At 42.6% G+C, this 18,242-nt stretch overlaps 1 long non-coding RNA gene across 2 annotated transcripts in view; it reads right to left on the bottom strand.

The window, feature by feature from the left end:
* Positions 1-18,242, bottom strand: part of LOC143843597 (uncharacterized) — a 72,030-nt gene that overhangs the window by 38,778 nt on the left and 15,010 nt on the right. For both annotated transcript variants that reach the window (XR_013233606.1, XR_013233605.1), the window contains exons 4-5: positions 14,299-14,415; positions 11,444-11,537 (exon numbers count right to left, since the gene is read on the bottom strand). This is a non-coding gene — a long non-coding RNA (uncharacterized LOC143843597). The remainder of the gene's footprint in view (positions 1-11,443; positions 11,538-14,298; positions 14,416-18,242) is intronic.

Consider the following 18,242-nt stretch of genomic DNA (forward strand, 5'->3'; position numbering starts at 1 on the left):
TGCTCTTTGCCTACACAGGGAGGGATTGTATGGAACCAGCATGGTGCCAATTTTCTCTGCATAGACATTGAAGTCTCCCAGGACTATTAGACTAGGGAACTGCAAGGCACAATCTGCCAACAGCACCAGGAAATTCAGCAGAACATTTGTTGGTGAGCCAGGCAGTTAGTGCACCAACCAGATGGCCAAATTCTCCACTATATTTTCACACCAGGTACATACATTCAACACCTGGGATTGTTGGGTTGGTGAGTGTTATAAAGGAGAAAGACTCCCAGATAAATATTGCAACTCCTCCCCACCCTGACCTTTTGTCTGTGACTGGTAGAGGACTGAGGAACCAGGTAGAGCCAGGTGTTTTAGGATGACAGTCTTGCCTTCTTGCACCTAGGTCTCAGTAACACATGCCAGGTCCATATTTTGATATTCAAAATGAAATTTGCACAGTAGCAGTCTTATTATTCATGTGCATGACGCTGCACAACACAACATCAGAGAAAGGCTATTGTTCCTTGCCCTGCCACCCCCATATTTCAGGATGGGCCAAATGTTAGAAAGGGTGTAAGCTTTCTATACCTCCCACCTCTTCATTTATAAGACCTTCTCCCACCACAATACACCACAAACATACCCCAATAACAGGGATCCTCACCCGATCACTGACCTCGCTATTATCCATCTTCCTCTCCTCTTTTCTTTCTTTCATTCCCAGCCACTCCATCTCATCAATACAGCAGCTACAATCTCTCCCCCACACACACACCCAACACCAAGGGCCTTTTCGCACAGGGATCTTTGTTGCAAATTGTTTGCGGAATGAAAAATCGCCATTTAAAATAGTGGAATTCGTCGTTATGCATACCTGCCTTTGTAGTGGAATCAGTTGCGTTTTTTAGCGTTTCCCACAGGCTTCCGGTCTCGGCAGAAATCGCTAGAAAGGAAGCGCTATTGCCAAGCTCGTCCCGCCCCTGGCCGTCAAGCAGCCAATGGGCAGCCGTTAGCATGCTCCCAAACAGCCCCTTTCCCTTTAAGAAAGGTTTAAAAAAAAAAAAACGACCCATAGCAACGAATCTAGGTAGATTCGTTGCTACGGAGAGACCCATCCAGCTGCCTAATGAGAGCTGTCGTTTGATTGTATGATCGTTTGCACGCTGCCTCGAGTGATAAAAAAAAAATCCCCCCCCTCTCACGGGCCCGATTTTCGGCTGAATTTATTTGTAAAAAATAAAGGGACTTTATTTCAGCAAACGGGCTTTTCAGTGGTTTGTGCTTAGTGACTAAAGGTGAAGGACTGAAGCCAGGGAAGCCTCTAAACAGAAAGAGGCTCGCCGGTGCGTTTATCCCCGCTCGCTCGGAGAAAAAAAATGGCGATCACTTCGCCGGAAGTTTGGAGGAGAGAGCCAGGGGGAGGGACTTTGAAGAACCAGCAACAATGGTAACGCACAGGTCTTTAGCGCTACTGTTGCAGATTGGTTGCAGGAGTGTATCGCTATCCGGAGGGTGAATCCACTTTTCTGGATTCCCCTGAAAGCGCCACAACGAAGCGCTTTTTGCTGATTGGTTTCAGGATTGTTGCAGATTGTCTACGACGTCGTGGGTTATGGCAAATTAGTAGCGTTTCCAAATAGCAACCATTGTGCTACTTTGAAGCCGTGCGAAATGGCCCCAACTATTCCCAAGTAGGCTGATTCTATGATCACCACTCCCTACTCCAGTGGGTCAGAAGTGACCTTTGCATAGTCATACCAAAGATAATTCAGGACCATTCCGCACGACTTCAATGTTGCAGTTCCAGTCAAGTCCCTCCCCCTGGCACTCTCCTCCGAACTTCCGGCAAAGCGATCGCCATTTTTTTTCTCAGAGCGAGTACAGAAAGCAGCGAGCCTTCATTTACCCAGCGAGGCTTCTCTGGCTACAGTCCCTCCACAGAGCTGCTTTAAAGGTCCCCTAAGTCACTAAGCACAACATAGCCCCGTTTGCAAGTTCCCTTTATTTTTGGCTGAAAATCGCGCCCGTGTACAGGGGGGGGATTTTTTTTCACTCAGGGGAGCGTGGTAACAATGAATCGCCAGCTCACACACCAGCTGTCAGCTAGATGGGTCTCTACGTTAGGAGGAATCAAGGCATATTCATTGCAACGTGTGTTTTTATTATTATTTTTAAACCTGTTCTTAAAGGGAAAGGGGCTTTTCGGGAGCATGATAACGGCCGCCCATTGGCTGTTCGTTTGATTGACGGCCAGGGGTGGGACAAGAAGAAGAAGAAGAAGAAGAGTTGGTTCTTATATGCCGCTTTTCCCTACCCGAAGGAGGCTCAAAGCGGCTCACAGTTGCCTTCCCATTCCTCTCCCCACAACAGACACCCTGTGGGGTGGGTGAGGCTGAGAGAGCCCTGATATCACTGCTCGGTCAGAACAGTTTTATCAGTGCCGTGGCGAGCCCAAGGTCACCCAGCTGGTTGCATGTGGGGGAGGGCAGAATCGAACCTGGCATGCCAGATTAGAAGTCCGCACTCCTAACCACTACACCAAACTGGCTCTCAAAGCACAGGAAAAAATCGCTTCCCTTCTAGCGATTTTTGGAAAGACTGGAAACCTGTGGGAAACGATTGAAACGCTACTGGATTCCACTACAAAGGCAGGTATGCGTAACTCAGCGATTGCACTATTAAAAATAACGTTTCTGCTTTCAGGAACAAATTGGCAACATTGGTCCTTGTGCGGAATGGGCCTCCGTTTTCACAAACAGGGGTGTCACTGGCAAATATAACATACACTTTATAAATCACATTCTGATTTGTCCATTTAAAATTACAAGTGGCATTACAAGCATTTTTCCATCTGTGCTTCAGCAACTCAGTATAGTGGCTGATCCATGCTTGGTTTAGAATAATCATAGGCAGGCCTTGTATACCTTAAAGGTAGCTATATTTGGAGTCTATATCCTGTACTGAGCATGTGCAATCTTCCAGTGTCTTTCACCATGCTGATGTATGCTCAAAATCTATAGGACAGTTCCCAAGTAGCAGAGTGAAAACATGAAAAGTATTTGCAATTCAGTTTAAAACACTGGATTAACACTAGGGTTGGCGCTTCGGCGTCCGAAGCAGCCGTTCACGCCCGAAGCAGCCAGCACCATGCCATGGGGGGGAGGGGAGGAATGGGCATGGGCATCCACACCTCCCCTCCTCCCCACGCAGCGCGGTGCTGGCTGCTTCAAGCGCGAATGGCTGCTTCGGCCGAAATGCCCATCTCTAATTAACACACTATACTTTGAGAGTCAGGAAGGCAAGCCAGGCAAGTGGCAGTGCTGGAAGCCACATTACCCCCTCTTCTTCCCCAACTTCCCCAGCAGGTTTGAGATAACCAAGAAAAGCAACCCACGTATAAGTTTTTTTTTCCCTGTCTGATAGCTTGAAAGGGCCAGGGTAGGGAGGAGAAGGGGAAGGAGGCCGCCATGAGAAAAATATCTGAGGACATCAATGTACAAAAAAATTAGCAATCCAATTCAGAACAATTAAAGTATTTAAAAAGCTTCCAATGTTTGAGGATGATCCTCATAATCTGCAATTCTATTTCAAACATAAGAGTCTTCACACATATTTAAGGATATTTTCCTGAATTAAAAAAAATCACATGGTATGAGAACTGGACCATATACCAATATTTTTAATTACTTCATCAATAATCAGAAAGCATTAGAGTGCTTATATTCAAAATGATTGTCCTAGACTAATTAAATTAGTACACGTTCTCTGTATCCAAGTATAATTAGAGGGTAATAAAATGACTATGGTAAGGTTAATAAACAAGCTGAAGAAACTGTGAAACACTGAAATATCTCATTAACCAGAGATCCTGTTCATCTTAAACATGTATGTGTAGCAGGTATATTTATTGTAAGCTTTAATGCATACAAGTCTTTCGTACTGGAAACACATAAATGGATGGATGGTTTATATTACGAGCAATTCCATCTGCCTCCCCACTGTTCAAGACAGCAGAAAAGGCACTTTCCAGTAGAATTATGGCTTTGTGTTCACTCAGTGACCATGCCTTGTATATCTGCTTATGTGTCAGAAAAATCCTACCAGGAGCCTGGTGGACTTTGTTAGCATTAGCAGCACTGTGCTGTGGGTTCCGCTGATGACTTTGCCAAGTTTTTACTCTACAACAGCTAGAAGGATCCAGTTTGCTAGATTAAATATACAAATTGAAATAAATAAACAGATGACTCAGTAAAGAATCTAGGAGTAATGGGAGGGATTTAGCTTGAATGGGGGGGGGGGTGTCAAAACACGGCCCAGACAAAATAAACATTCAGAAATTATGTTTCTTTGGCAGGTCATCAATGAAAGTTGGTAAATGAAAATAGCTATGTACCCAATCTGCTTTGAAAATTCTTATTTTAAACATCTGCAAGGAGGAGAACACTAGGCCTTTCATGCTGAGATGACAGCTTTGCGTCTTGGCCATGGGGAACACCACATTTTATTTTAATTTTTTTGTCTAGAAGGGTTATAATATGTGGTCATGCTACTAAAAAGTAACTCTAAGTTGTCATTTGGTGACCCTCTATCCAAATCATTTTCCTAAAATGGTCAGAGGGCTTATCTGTACACGGGGAGAACAGTACCATCCATACAAATTAAATGAATTAGGGTGGATTTATGCATTAACACTATGCTTTTATGTAGCATAAGAAAAGATATCAATGGATAAGGGCTTCATCAGATTATTCAAATATGAACCAGACCCACGTGTACAGGATGAAGTAAGAGGACCTTGCCCCCCTCCCAAATTTTCCTCCAAACATCTATGTTGGTATTAGTGTTAAGGTCCAAATTGACTGTACACATGAACAGATGATTTTCTGTATAATTGGCAATTGGTTACCAGGGATAGGCACAAACCAGGAAAATATGGTTTGTTTCAATTTCTGGTAAGCATGGCTTTACTTTTTAAAAGCTTGTATTTTTTTAAATGGTCCATTTTCAAAACATGCGCTTTTAAAAACTTTAAAAATAAAAACTCCTATGTGGGGAAAAATTAAGACCCACAGCTAGTGTGTGTGTGTGGGTGTTTTTTTAAGGAATCCAAGTGTAACTAACTAATTAACAGAGACCTCAGCACAATGTCAGTGCTGGAGGCATGGCTGGGGTGGGGGGTGGGAAGACATTGCATCTGCTCACAGAAGAGTGTGCAATGTCCACACATTTCTCAGATTAAGCTGAGATAATCCATTCTCGGACATGTCAGGGAGTGGAGTGGGACTCTGTGCTGAATCCTGAAGAGTGTGTTTTTTTTGGGGAGGGGGAGAGCAACTGACATCAGAATGAATACCAGCATGAGGTGCGGGTTGTTTTTCTTAAACCAAGTTGATGGAGTTTCAAAATCTCAGTGCATAATTGACTCAGGACAGCTGGATAAATGGAGTCTGTCCCTTTAAATGCCTCAGACTCAAAAGCTCTCCACATTTATCTCCAATGGACTCAGGGTTTGAGTGGACAAGGCATTTAAACTCCAGTCATTCACACTGTGAATCAGATTCCCTCTCTTCATCTACCTCTAGAGCAGGGCTTCTCAACCAGGGTTTTGTGAAACCCTGGGGTTTCTTGATGGCCTTTGAGCGGTTTCCTGAATGGATGGGAATTAATTCATGTTATATTACAAAACAACAAAAAAAAACATTGGCAAACATTCATTGTGTGATATAACCAAATATGGTCATGTTACCCACCCACCAAAATGGCCACTGATGGATGGTGGGTAGTGGCCCTGAGTGGGCATGTATACGGCTATGCTTCCCAATCATATTCTGCATGATTGTGCCACTTCTGGAGTTTCTCAAAACCTGAAGAATGTTTCAGGGGTTTCTCAAAAATTTGAGAAAGGCTGCTCTAGATACAATCTTCTCCCCAAACCCAGCTTCAGATTCTGATTCCCTTCCACTTTTTTTCATTTATGTTCCAGGAAAGAAACGAAAAGTGGATGCAATACATTTCACAGCCTTCCCTGCTAAATTGGCTGGTCTCCTCCCTCCCTTGCAATTGGTAGAGGCAGCTCCTGAAAAAAAATATATAATTTAAAAACTCAAGGTAAATACTAAAATAGCTTCTGAGGTCTTTAAATACATTAAGAATCTCATTAAGTCAAAACAGATCAACATTCCTGAATATTTACCAAGCCCAAATACCATAGAAGTAATGGGATTCACGAATATTGGGAAATACCAATATTTTTCAGATTCAATATACAGGAACCTAAAAAATACAATGTTTGCACACTTCTAAAAGTATATAGAAAGAGCCTCTTGTGGTGGTAAGAGCCTCTTGTGGTGCAGAGTGGTAAAGCAGCCATCTGAAAGCTTTGCCCATGAGGCTGGGAGTTCAATCCCAGCAGCCGGCTCAAGGTTGACTCAGCCTTCCATCCTTCCGAGGTCGGTAAAATGAGTACCCAGCTTGCTGGGGGGTAAACAGTAATGACTGGGAAAGGCACTGGCAAACCACCCCGTATTGAGTCTGCCATGAAAACACTAGACGGCGTCACCCCTAGGGTCAGACATGACCCGGTGCTTGCACAGGGGATACCTTTACCTTTACCTTAAAAGTGTATAGAATGGATGCCCTGTAAGCTACACATATCAAACACATAGTGAACCTCATTTTGTCTTTAAAGTTTGGCAAACATTTTGATTGGGATGAGACAATTTTTCTGGAAATGTATCCATTTACAAATAATGTTAAAGTTTGTGGAAAGTTCAGGACAACTGGCCTGCCATGAACTTTAGCTCATGAAACACAAAGAGGCCAAAATTCATCATGAACTTTAGCTTGTGACCCAGTTCATGGCCATCCCTATTGATTACACAGAATTTATGTGTGCATGTCCATGTCAGAGCTTGAGTTTCCATGCAGTTGTTCAGAGGTGGAGTACGCACTCCAGCTAGGGAGACCAGGCATGCACACATTTCCTTTGTACCACCTATAGACTGTGTCACTTTTGCATCATGCAATCCAGCCTATAGTTTTCTTTCTATCAAAACTTCTTAGCTGTATTTCAGGACAATATCCTTCCAAAGCTGCCTTTTGCATGAGAAAAAACGTTAAATGAGTACCAGAAGTAACTGGAAACATGTGCCTCAGTTGGATAAACTAGTAAGGAGTCCTAAGTTTCATAGAACTTTTGTGGTGAAGTCTGAGATTTGGCTAGAGATTGCAGCAAAATTGCTGGCCAAGGAGATAGTTTGGGAAAGATTTGTGGGAAGCATATGTTGTGTTTGGGGTAGGATTTGAATACACACTGCAGTAGGGTTGACTAGAAAGGACTTCCAAGAAGTATTTCTGGAATACCTCCTTCTTCAGTTAGAACTGGATGTTTTTGTACTGAAAAGGGACTGTCCCTGTTTCCTGTGGTTTCAGTATTTTGGTATCCTTGTTATCTTTATATTCAAGTAGCATTAAGAGGTAACTGCATTTGTGGAGCCAACAGATCCACAATGTTTCAATTGTTTATTCCAGCCGTATTGCATTCTTTTAATTTGCCTAACCAATTCATTGTGTTTTTATTTTCAATATACTACTATGCTTTTTCTTTCTTTTGACCACAGCAGCCTTCTTTCTTTTGCTTGTTTATACTATAACTCCTGGAAATGGTTTAGGAGGCATACATTGACTGCACTCCTGAAACCATTTATTTACAAAGTCTCCTATTTACCTAAATGTGAATCTATTACTTCACACAGAATGTCTAAGACAAGTACTGGGTTTAAAGATCATAGTAATCTCATCAGGCAATACAGCTCCTCCGTTCTATGATTTTTTTTCTCACAAACCATATTAGAGAGTCCCTACCTCTACTTTGCAGGAATAATGAAGCCTACACCTTGTCATAGTTCAAAATGCAGATGATCTGTGTTTCCACATCATGTAGCTACAGCTGCAATTCACAAACTACTTCCCTTCTGCACACCCTGGGTGAGTGTACTTGCTCATCCTATGTGGTTTGTGGATTTCAACTTTTGCTATCACGCACTCTTCACCTTTTAATTAAACTGTGCTCAGAGAGAGAGAAAATAAAAGCAGCTCTATTTGTCACAGGAAATTTTGCAGTACTAACAAAGGGATTCCCAGTGGCAAGCAGCCAAGAAGGAAACTCAATCTTGGTCAGTTTTTATTAAAGTAACATTACACTGTTGACATTTTCCGTTGTCCTTATAAAACTCCTCAAATGCCTCCAAGAAATAAGGGAGATAGACTAGGCATGGGGACAGATGGAGGAGGAGGAGGAGGCTGTTAGTCAGCTACAGAAATCTCAAGTCATACTATAGCATCATTGTATTAACTGCTCCTAGTGTGCAATAAATTTAAACTCACTTAAAGATTGTAACTAGAAAATGATGGAACCAAGGCTATAAATTCCATGACATCCATACAAAGGATGCTTCAGGTTATGATATGAAAGGCCCATCTTATTTTATAACTAGATCTAAATCCCATTTCACTCTGGAATGAAATGGGTGCTAGATTGCGTGGGAGCAGGGTTACCCCCCACCCGAGGCCCTCTCGAGCCTTCTCCCGGCCGGCGGAGCGGCCAGGAGAAGGCGGCCGGGCCTACCCTCCCCCTGAGGCTCTCTCGAGCCTTCTCCCGGCTGGCGGAGCGGCCTCGCCGCGTCTACGACGCAGCGAGGCAGCTCCGCCGGCCGGGAGAAGGCTTCCTGGCCCCCCTGCCCCCGAGGCTCTCTCGAGCCTTCTCCCGGCCGGCGGAGCGGCCTCGCAGTGTCTACGACGCAGCGAGGCCGCTCTGCCGGCCAGGAGAAGGCTTCCAGGCCCCCCCGCCCCCGAGGCTCTCTCGAGCCTTCTCCCGGCCGGCGGAGCAGCCTCGCCGCGTCTATGACACGGCAAGGCCGCTCCGCCGGCCGGGAGAAGGCGGCGCAGCCCACCACTCACCCATAGCTGTCTGTGCAGGTGAAGCAGGAAATGGGGAGCCGCTTGCTTGAGCCGGGATGGACACTTGCAGGGGCCAATCAGGAGCCGCTTCGCGGCTCCTGATTGGCCCCTCCGAGTTTTTATCCCGGACAGGGCCCGCCCTAACTCCTCCCACAGTGCCCTTACTCCTTTATTCAGTCCGTGGCGCTCCGCGCCACGGGGCTGTTTAAAGATATTGTGATTGCCATCCATGTTCAGAGATGACCTTCTAATATTTGATGGATTGTTTTAGGTACACACTGAACATAACATTTCTCAGGCATTTTTTCCCCTTCACAGGCAAAAAGATGGAGCAAAACACACCAAGCAGGCTTAGTACCTGTCAGTCGAATTTGTTTTATTCTGCTTGGTTCCTAAGCAAATGCATTCATAATAATGCATGCTGTGTTCTTCCATTTAAAAAACTGTCATGCAGTGGAACTAATCCTGGAATCTTATTTAACCCAAGCATAATTCCAGTCCAGCATTGGAACCATTAACTCTCAGCTACCCCCCTCCCAAGAAAGGTCATGAATCTTAGTGAAGCAACTTATTTCAGACATTCAGATTCAGTTTTCATGCCACATTTGGAACCACATTAATAAAACTATTAATTATTTGGGTGCGCAAATGGAAAACACTGAATGCCTTTTAAAGATGGACTTCCCACTGTTTGCAGTGACAGATGCATGTTAAAAAGGAAGACCATTTTCACTATGGTTACTTCTAACTGCTCCATAGAAATATAGTTGAATTAATTTGCCTCCAACTATGAGCTCTCTAGATATTTTCTAACAGCATGAGTTTCAAAATCTCCAACTACAGAAATAAGCTCCTTAGGGAATAAATTTAATAGCCTTTCTAACTAGCAATGTAAGAAGAGGTGGATCAGATCAAAGGTCCATGTAGCACTGGTTTATTTCTAACCATGGTTAGCCAGATGTCTCAAGGAAGCTTACAGGATACAAATAATAACTGTCATCTCTTGTTTATTCTGAGCATCAAATATTCAGTAGTATAATCTCTGTATAAAATAAAATAGCAGTCCAAATATCAGAGACATTTGCATTAATTTAACTGAAAATATCAGATATTCTCCAGGAGTAATGGTTGCAGTGTCAGCCCCATTGGATTCCTGCAAAAGTTCAACTGCAAAAGTCAAAATGGGCTACTAAGATGAAGGAATTCAAGGCACATATTCCAAGGGACTGGTTCAGACTTACATAAATTGTATGCAAGTTAAATCCATTTTGAGAGACTTGCTCAAGCCCTATCCAAACCCGAATATCATACAAAGATGCACCACTGAGAAATATCTTTAACCGCTCCTGCGGTTATAAAATAAAGCCCTAAGGTCTATAGGGGGGGAGTTAGGGTGGACTCTGTCGGTGATAAAAACTCGGAGGGGCGAATCAGGAGCCACGACCAAAATTCCATTCACCCAGCCCAGTCTGGCTGCCAGTCTGCTCCTGACCACTGCAGGGAGAGGTCAGTAGGGCTGCCAAGGGGGATGAGAACAGAGGCTGCGCCAGCCCTTTCTGCCCCAAGGCTGTCCTAACTCATGTCCAACTGCAAATTGCCTCAGAACCCTGACACAGCTGGCAGGAGGTCCCCCCCCCCTTCAGGCCTGCTGGGAAGGAGCCTATGACAGGCCCTGACTGAGGGGAGGGAGGCCTTTCCAAGAGCAACGCAGGGGAGCCTGAGAGCCTTCCTTTTGAGGGGGGGGGACTTTTCCCTTCTGCTAAACAGTTGCCTGACAGGGAGGCCACAGAAAAGTCCCTTCTCACTTAAAATACTGCTCTGCCCAGAGGTTAGATACAGCCAAGCCATGTGTATTTTTTCTTTGCAACTCTCTGCAGATTTGAGGCCACTGCACAGCGTTATTCTGCAGAGGAAACTGGCTCTTTTGTCTCCTGTTTCATCTGCACAACAACCCTGTACAGTAGGCCTCAAGTCTTTCAATTCAACAGCAACCTGTGTGGGAAGCCTTAAATATTTCTTCTCTACCACAACCCTGTCCAAAGTAGCCCTTTCTGCCTGAGGAGCTGATCTTTATACTCTGCAGGTGAGCTGTAATTCCAGGAGCTCTCCAGGCCACACCTGTAGGTTGGCTACCCCTGGGTTGGAAATATTCCTGGAGTTTGGAGGTGGGACTTCAAAATTATACAATGCCTCAGAGTCCATCCTTCAAAGGAGCCATTTTTGCCTGCAGTTGGTAGGTAGTGGTGCAGGGTTGTCCCTCCTGCCCTATGGGTTATGGCCAGCCCTTACCAGCAACTGTTAGTATTCTGGGGCGCAGACAGGCAGACTAGCATCAGTCAGTCTGGAAAGTGCAGGAAGATCTAAATAAATATTTACAGCCTGAAACTGTAAATAGAGAACAAGTAAATGTCTGGAGACACATGGTAATTGAAATGACTTATTGGCCTGGCAAATAACCTTGGGCTGGCAAATAAAAAAACAGTATAAAAAACCTTACTAAGGTCAAGACTGCTGTGCACAGAGAGTCTTCCTCTTAGAGTTGCCAGCTTCCATGTGAGGCTCGCTTCCCCATCTCCTTCATGGATAGTATGCTATGGAGAGAGAAAGGGAAGACGATTGGAAAATGCTTTGAGACACCTGAGGCCTGCTTGGGTCACTGCGGCCCATTCCCAGTTCTCTCAGATCTCTCACAACCCCACATACCTTACAGGTTGACTATTGTGGAGAGATGAATGGAAAAGGTGTTTGTAAACCACTTTGAGATTCCTTTATGTAGTAAGCAATAGGGTACAAAAATCCGTTCTTCTAAGGAGCAACCATGAAAGAAGCATGTGGACACATAACATTTATCAACAGTGAAAAAAATGGAAAAGAAGGAACAGGGTGGACACCTGTGTACTGTGACTGCCCCATGTGTATTAGGGCAGAGGGGCATTTCAGTGAATGTGGCCTAATTCACACAAGAAGGGAAATGACACAGAACTGGGAGGAGTTGGTTGCCATGTAATCTTCCCCTAATAAGAGTCTCCAGTCTGATTTTCCCTTCACATATCTGAGGATATTGCTCTGGAAAGCTCATCTTTAATCACTATGCCAAAATTCCCAAAGGTCAGTCCTCTCCCACACTCAATGAACATTTTACACCACAGGTTCTTGACACCCATATCTCCACACCCATGCCCTCATTTGCCACTCATTACACCACCACAACCTCCCACGCAACACACACATTCAACCCCATGCCCTTAGAGACTGGACAACTCCTCCCCTTCCTCTTTCCACTTCCAAGCTCTAGTGTCCATTGTATTCTTGGATACAACGGGCTTTGCCCCTAGTTTTGGTATAAAGGAACAAGGTTTCTGTATAGAATCATCAAATCATAGAGATGGAAGGGGACATACAGGTCATTTAGTAATAGATTGGTTTCTAGGCCTCAATACTTCTTTTGTAAAAAAAATCCCCAAAACCCATAACTAGTGGACATCTCACTGAACATCTGAATAGAATAAATTATACTAAACAACTTCAGCTCAATGGTTTTTTATCTGCTGTCAATGTTCATGTCCCCATTGTCCATCTCCTCTGGCTAGTTATCTTTCTTAGGTCTTGCTACCTCTTAGAACTAACTCGTTTAGGCCGATTGCACATGGACAGAAAAGGCTAGAAGGGGGCTCATATGGACGCGGAGTTAATCCCCGTGTCCACATGATATCACCACCTGGCCGGCACCCACCTGGGTCTGGCACAGATCAGGCCCTCAGTAGCCCCTTTTTACGCTGCGGGAGCCAACAGGTCCTGCCCCATGGCAGGTCTGTGTGGAGGGGGCAAAGAATATCCTAGTCAGCTTTGTGGTGCTCTACAGTGCTTTGTGGCACTTTGCATTACCACTTTTTTTATGTTGCAGAAAGGTGGGATTGCATTCTCCTGTTCTCCATGGATGCATTCCCCAGGGGAACACATTTTAGTGGTGAACCAGGTGCCCCGGAACTGAAATATGTCCCTGCCAGTGCTTCCAGTGTGGAATTGTCCCTAGTGGTCCTTCCTTATATATTTCTTCATACATCACCCTCTGATCTGGGCAGCACTGACAATACAGGTTAGTGTCAAACCAATTCAAATGTCAATAGTTTCTATTAGTCTTGATTGAACCTAAATATGCAAGCTGTGATTCAGTATCAACCATATTCCTAAAGAACCTTGCTGATAACATTGTCCTAAAATCCATTGTTGTTGTACGCTAAGAACTGGAGTATTGTAACTACTTATTGTTCCTTGATGAGAAATTGTACATTTTTCCCTAATAGAACTGACTTTAAGGCAGCAGTATAATTTCGAGAACAATGGCTTACTTCTCTTTGTAACCCAGCAACCCAACCATTTTTTATGGAAACTGAGGGAAGTCAGGAAAAATGTTCCAGTAGACAGTCAGCAGCTAGAACATTATGATGCATGATATACATGAAAGGAAAAGAGAGAATCATTCAGTTGCTCAAGCAACTTACTGTTGTCCAAACTGTCTACATGCACACACACACAAATCACAGGTGACTTTGATGTCAAGCAGAGAATTGTTTGCTGACTTGGTGGCCCTTGTAAAGGTAGAAAGGCAATATAAAAACTTTGTTTTTAAAAAACACTATCTATTCATTTGTTTCTTTTTCTTCCACCTTTTATGCCTCATCTATCAATTTGTAACATTATCTTAGTAAGAAAAACTGCACCTCTGGCCAGTCATCTATATCACCTCTAGCTAATGCTATGCTCAGAAAACTTAATATTTTCTGATTTTACTTTTCACCTGTTTTCAAATGCCCGTTCCTGATAAATGCATGATAAATGTTGAGAATTATGGCAACTATTATGTCTGGCAAAATTCTCCTTATGACATTCTAATGGCTCCTGGAGATGCAATCAATATTGCCTCTCTTCTAGTCAGAGGTGTTTTTTCACTTTCCATTGTCTCTGTCTTATGGCATATGGCCAAAACAAATAGAATCCTGTTGATGGCAAATTCCATTTGGGACTCATAGAAATACCGGCATGCACCTAAACAAAACCTGACTTCTGCATATAGTAGGACATTTACCCAGCTCTAGTAACTCCAGAAAAATGTTTGTAGACATATCCAGACAGAAAGCTCTAACTGCTGGGGTCTCAGCTAATTGCTCTCAGCAGTTCACAATTAAAGAAAAATCTTCTCCTAACTCTCCCATTTTGACATATTTATTTCCTTCACTATGTTTCCCCCTGGAATTGAAGCCAAATAAATTATTTTTGAGATTCTTGTTTGATTCTAGAATCTGTTAAAACATTTTCATTATGCTGAATATTAATTTACTGCTCACACTTTACCTATAAGTATGAGCTGGTAACTCCCATTTCATAGTTCTTCAGTTCATGAATGTTGGTTTTTGAAGTTCAAACAGCCCAAAAGTGAACTTCAGTTTGTCAGCTGGTTCATGCTCAAACCTAGAAAGAGAATAAGATAAAAAAAATACTGTAGCTTAGGTCTAAGAAAAATACGTTTTGGATATTTCAATAACAGTCTAAATTATATGATGTCTCTAATAGTGTTTGACATGCAGGAGGGTATTATGTGCTGGATAAGACGTGACACCAATGTTGAGATGAACAAGGCCACAGCTTTATTACCTCCCCACAGCACAGCATGGGAGAGGGAGCCTGACCTAGCAGTCAGCAGACTGCACCAAAAACCCACGGAGTCCAGAGGTGCCCTGGGAACCCGTACCATTCCCAGATGGGAGAGCAGATCCCCTTGCCTACTGAAGTCCACCATTACGGGAAATGACCTATGTGAGGGAGCCACCAGGCGCCAACCTGATTTGACTGTCCCAGGCCACCTGGCAAATGATCCCCTGTCCTCCCAGCTGGGTAAGCCATGATTGTATATATGCCACCTCATAGGGAGGCCCTGAACCCCAGGAAGTCCTCTCGCACACCAGACTCCCTGCCAACAGGCTCCATCCCATGCAAACCTGCAGCTGTGACAATTATTGAACAAAATATCCACCTCAAAACCCCAAACAATTTTGTAAACAACAACATAGGGTGGGAGGAAGCAGCTCCCGCAGCGTTCCTGGCAAAGGGGGCAGGACCCATGCATGTGGTAACTTAAATAGCTTCCATGGGTCCCACCCTGCCCTTGATGCTGTACACACGGCATTTTGGCAGCACGCACACTAGAGGGATTCTGGGTGGTCGTATCTCCTTCCCAGCAAGCCCTCCACTGCGTCAATGTTCGGCCAAGGATAGTCTCAGCCGGGTTTTTGTTTTGTTCCCCCTGATTTCAGCAGAGGTGAATATATACAACTTGTGATAGAATGGGATTTATTATTAAAATCAATAAAATGTTGTATTCCTTTGTGTTATATTCAATAATTTGTTTTTATATGGTGCTTAATCCCATTATAACAAAAGCTGAAGCAATAAAGCTGGAAAAAGTTTTGAAATCTTTAAATATCGTAGCTTTTCCCATGTCTGGAGCTGTAACTTTTCACAACAAAATAATGAAAAATTAAGGAATGGGTAATTATACAAACCTCAAAGATTCACTCTTTCTCTCCATGTGTGTGCGGATATGTGTGTTTCTTCTCTGCTAGTTGCTGCAATATATCATCAGTAATTATTTTCCTCCCTATGCAATATACTGAATTCTCAAAAATTAATTATAGATAATTCAAAAATACCCTCACAAACTTAATTTGCACATCTTCCAATTGTTAATGATTTTTCAAAGCTATGAATTCCTTTTCATCCGACCTCAATACTAGTTACTCTGAAGTGAAGAAAAATCTGTTTTCCACTTACTAAAGAATATTTTTAGATGGTGCTCAAATTAAAAGAAGGCATCACATAAGAGAAATGGGAGCTCCCAAAATAGTAATTTATATCATGAAGGCAATAAAAATCTCCTATGGACTCTCTTGAACTAAGGGTGAAAAATCCTAAGAAAACATAGGAAAAAGGAGAGGGAAACAAATAAGTGTTATTCTACTTACTTTTTCTGTTTCTGTGCAAACTCCTTATAGAATGAATGAACTACTGGAGTTGCTGAGGTAATTTCTACCTTATAATTGTTTATGAAGAGCAAAGAAGGATATTTTGTTTTCAAGTATGTGAGAGGTTTTGTAGTTAGACTCATATAAGATTTTCATACATAAAATAAGTAATAACTAAATCCTTAAAAGTCTAAAACAAATCAAACTAAACAAAAATAACCACAATAAAAACCAATGTTTATCTTCTTACATGCCTTTACCTATGTGCAAAAGTTGCAGCCAACTTATGGCAACTGAAAACCAAAAAGATCTTGGGCCCCTCCTCCAAGCATCAACCCTGAGAAATGAACTTTGCCTCACAAAAGTAGATAAACACAGTTATATATTTGGTGTTACTATTTATGGGTTTAGGGTTTTGCAAATGGTAATGCCAAGTGGATTGGTCTTTTTTGGGGAAAGTGTTTTTTGCTATTTTATTATTGTTCTTATATTTATGATGGTTAGCCCATTCTTTTTGGGAAAAGCAGGATGTAATATTTTAAATTATTAAATTCTGTACAAACATCCAGTCTGAGATCATAGAGACTGGATATAATAGGAATGGGCACAAACCATCTGACAAACTAAAGGTCATCACACATTTTGGCTGGTCCATGGTTTGCAAAGTCACAGGTCCTGAGAATCCAATGCCTACAGCTAGGAAACCTATATCAGAATGCTAAAAATCTATAGCCTTGAGCATTATCTTGGTAAAAACAACAAATTTCAAACTATTTCAGCATCTTGGAAGCAGACAAACACACTAGAGCTAAACGTGTGAAATCCTAAGATTAAAATGGGTGAGTTCATGGGAATAGGAATGCCAACCTCCAGGTGGAACATGGAGATTTCCTAGAATTCCACTTCCATCCACAGGCACCAGGAAGGGGAAAGAGGCCAAGCCACGCCTCCCATCCTTTATAAGGATGCAATGGCTCAGCCCTTTCCCATGCCATCTCAGAACCGCTTATTCTGCTGTGACACAACTCGCACCACCCCAGGGAATGCTGAGGATAGGAATCCCAGCTCCTGCCTGCCAGGTCCTTCCTAGCGCCCAATCCCCATGGCAGCAAAATACCCCCGCAGTAAGTCTTTGGGGCTCTTATTGAAAATAAAGTACATTGTTTTTAATGATATACAATGTGCTCATTAGAAAATGATATACATAGCATATTTTAAATGATATGCTTTTTGATAGATTTTCTCCATAATGAATACGCTATCCTAGGTATAATGATAACAAACTGAAGATTTCCATTTTTTCAGTGTGATAAAGTTCACCTGCTAATGTCTGCTCCAAATCCAGCTGGGTTTTGAAATATAGCTGTAAGCAGCCAGTTGAAAAGCTGGCAACATTTCTCTCATTCAACCTTCTCCAAATTCAGTATCCACATTCTGTCAACCAGTGAGAAGAATTCTGGGCCCTCCTGCTCTCCATTATGCGAAACACCAGAAGGCGTAGCAATCTGGTCATCCTTCTATAAATAGATGCAATTATTTTAAAGCAGCCTGCCTCTCTGACCTCTCTGGTTATCTTCACAGGCCTTGTTTCATGTGTACCCACCATCTGAGGCTAATGGGTTGCAATCCAAGAAAAGGTCTTCCCACTCATGGCACCAAAACTCTGGAACTCTTTCCTGAAAGAGATTCATCTGTCTCCTTCTATCATTGTCTTCTAACAGCAGATGAAGATTTTTTTTTAATGTGGAATTCCCTCAATAACTTTTATTAGCCCTCTTCTCGTGTTTAAGTGTTATATGTGTGAGAGACAGTATGTGTGTTTTGAAAACTATTTAAAACATTTCAAACACTAAAATAGTCTGTAGAATACAAAAAGTTCACTAACTTGGAGACCCCGAATTGTGTGGGAAGGCAGAAATATTTTAAATCAAAGAAATAATAAACAAACCCCCAAATCTCTTCCTAGCATTTCCAGAACTGCCATTTTAGCTACATTAAAAAAAAAATCCCGATCCATTACAGTCATCTAAAGTCATTCCTGTTATATTAGAATTCTTCAGAACTGTTTGTGGTTTAACTTTCAGCTAGTGCTTTCTTTCCAATGGTTTCATCTTTTTCCACATTACAGGGCTGTCAAAAGATTTGTGGATCAGTATCTTATTATTCAAAACTTGTTCAGACAAATCCCTCTGCTTCCTTGTTCTGAACAGGTAGATAAAATTCTTTTTAAAAAACTTTCATATATTTTACATTAAAAACTTAATGCCTTTGATAGGC

The sequence above is a fragment of the Paroedura picta genome, chromosome 8 (assembly GCF_049243985.1).
Source record: "Paroedura picta isolate Pp20150507F chromosome 8, Ppicta_v3.0, whole genome shotgun sequence".
NCBI lineage: Eukaryota > Metazoa > Chordata > Lepidosauria > Squamata > Gekkonidae > Paroedura > Paroedura picta.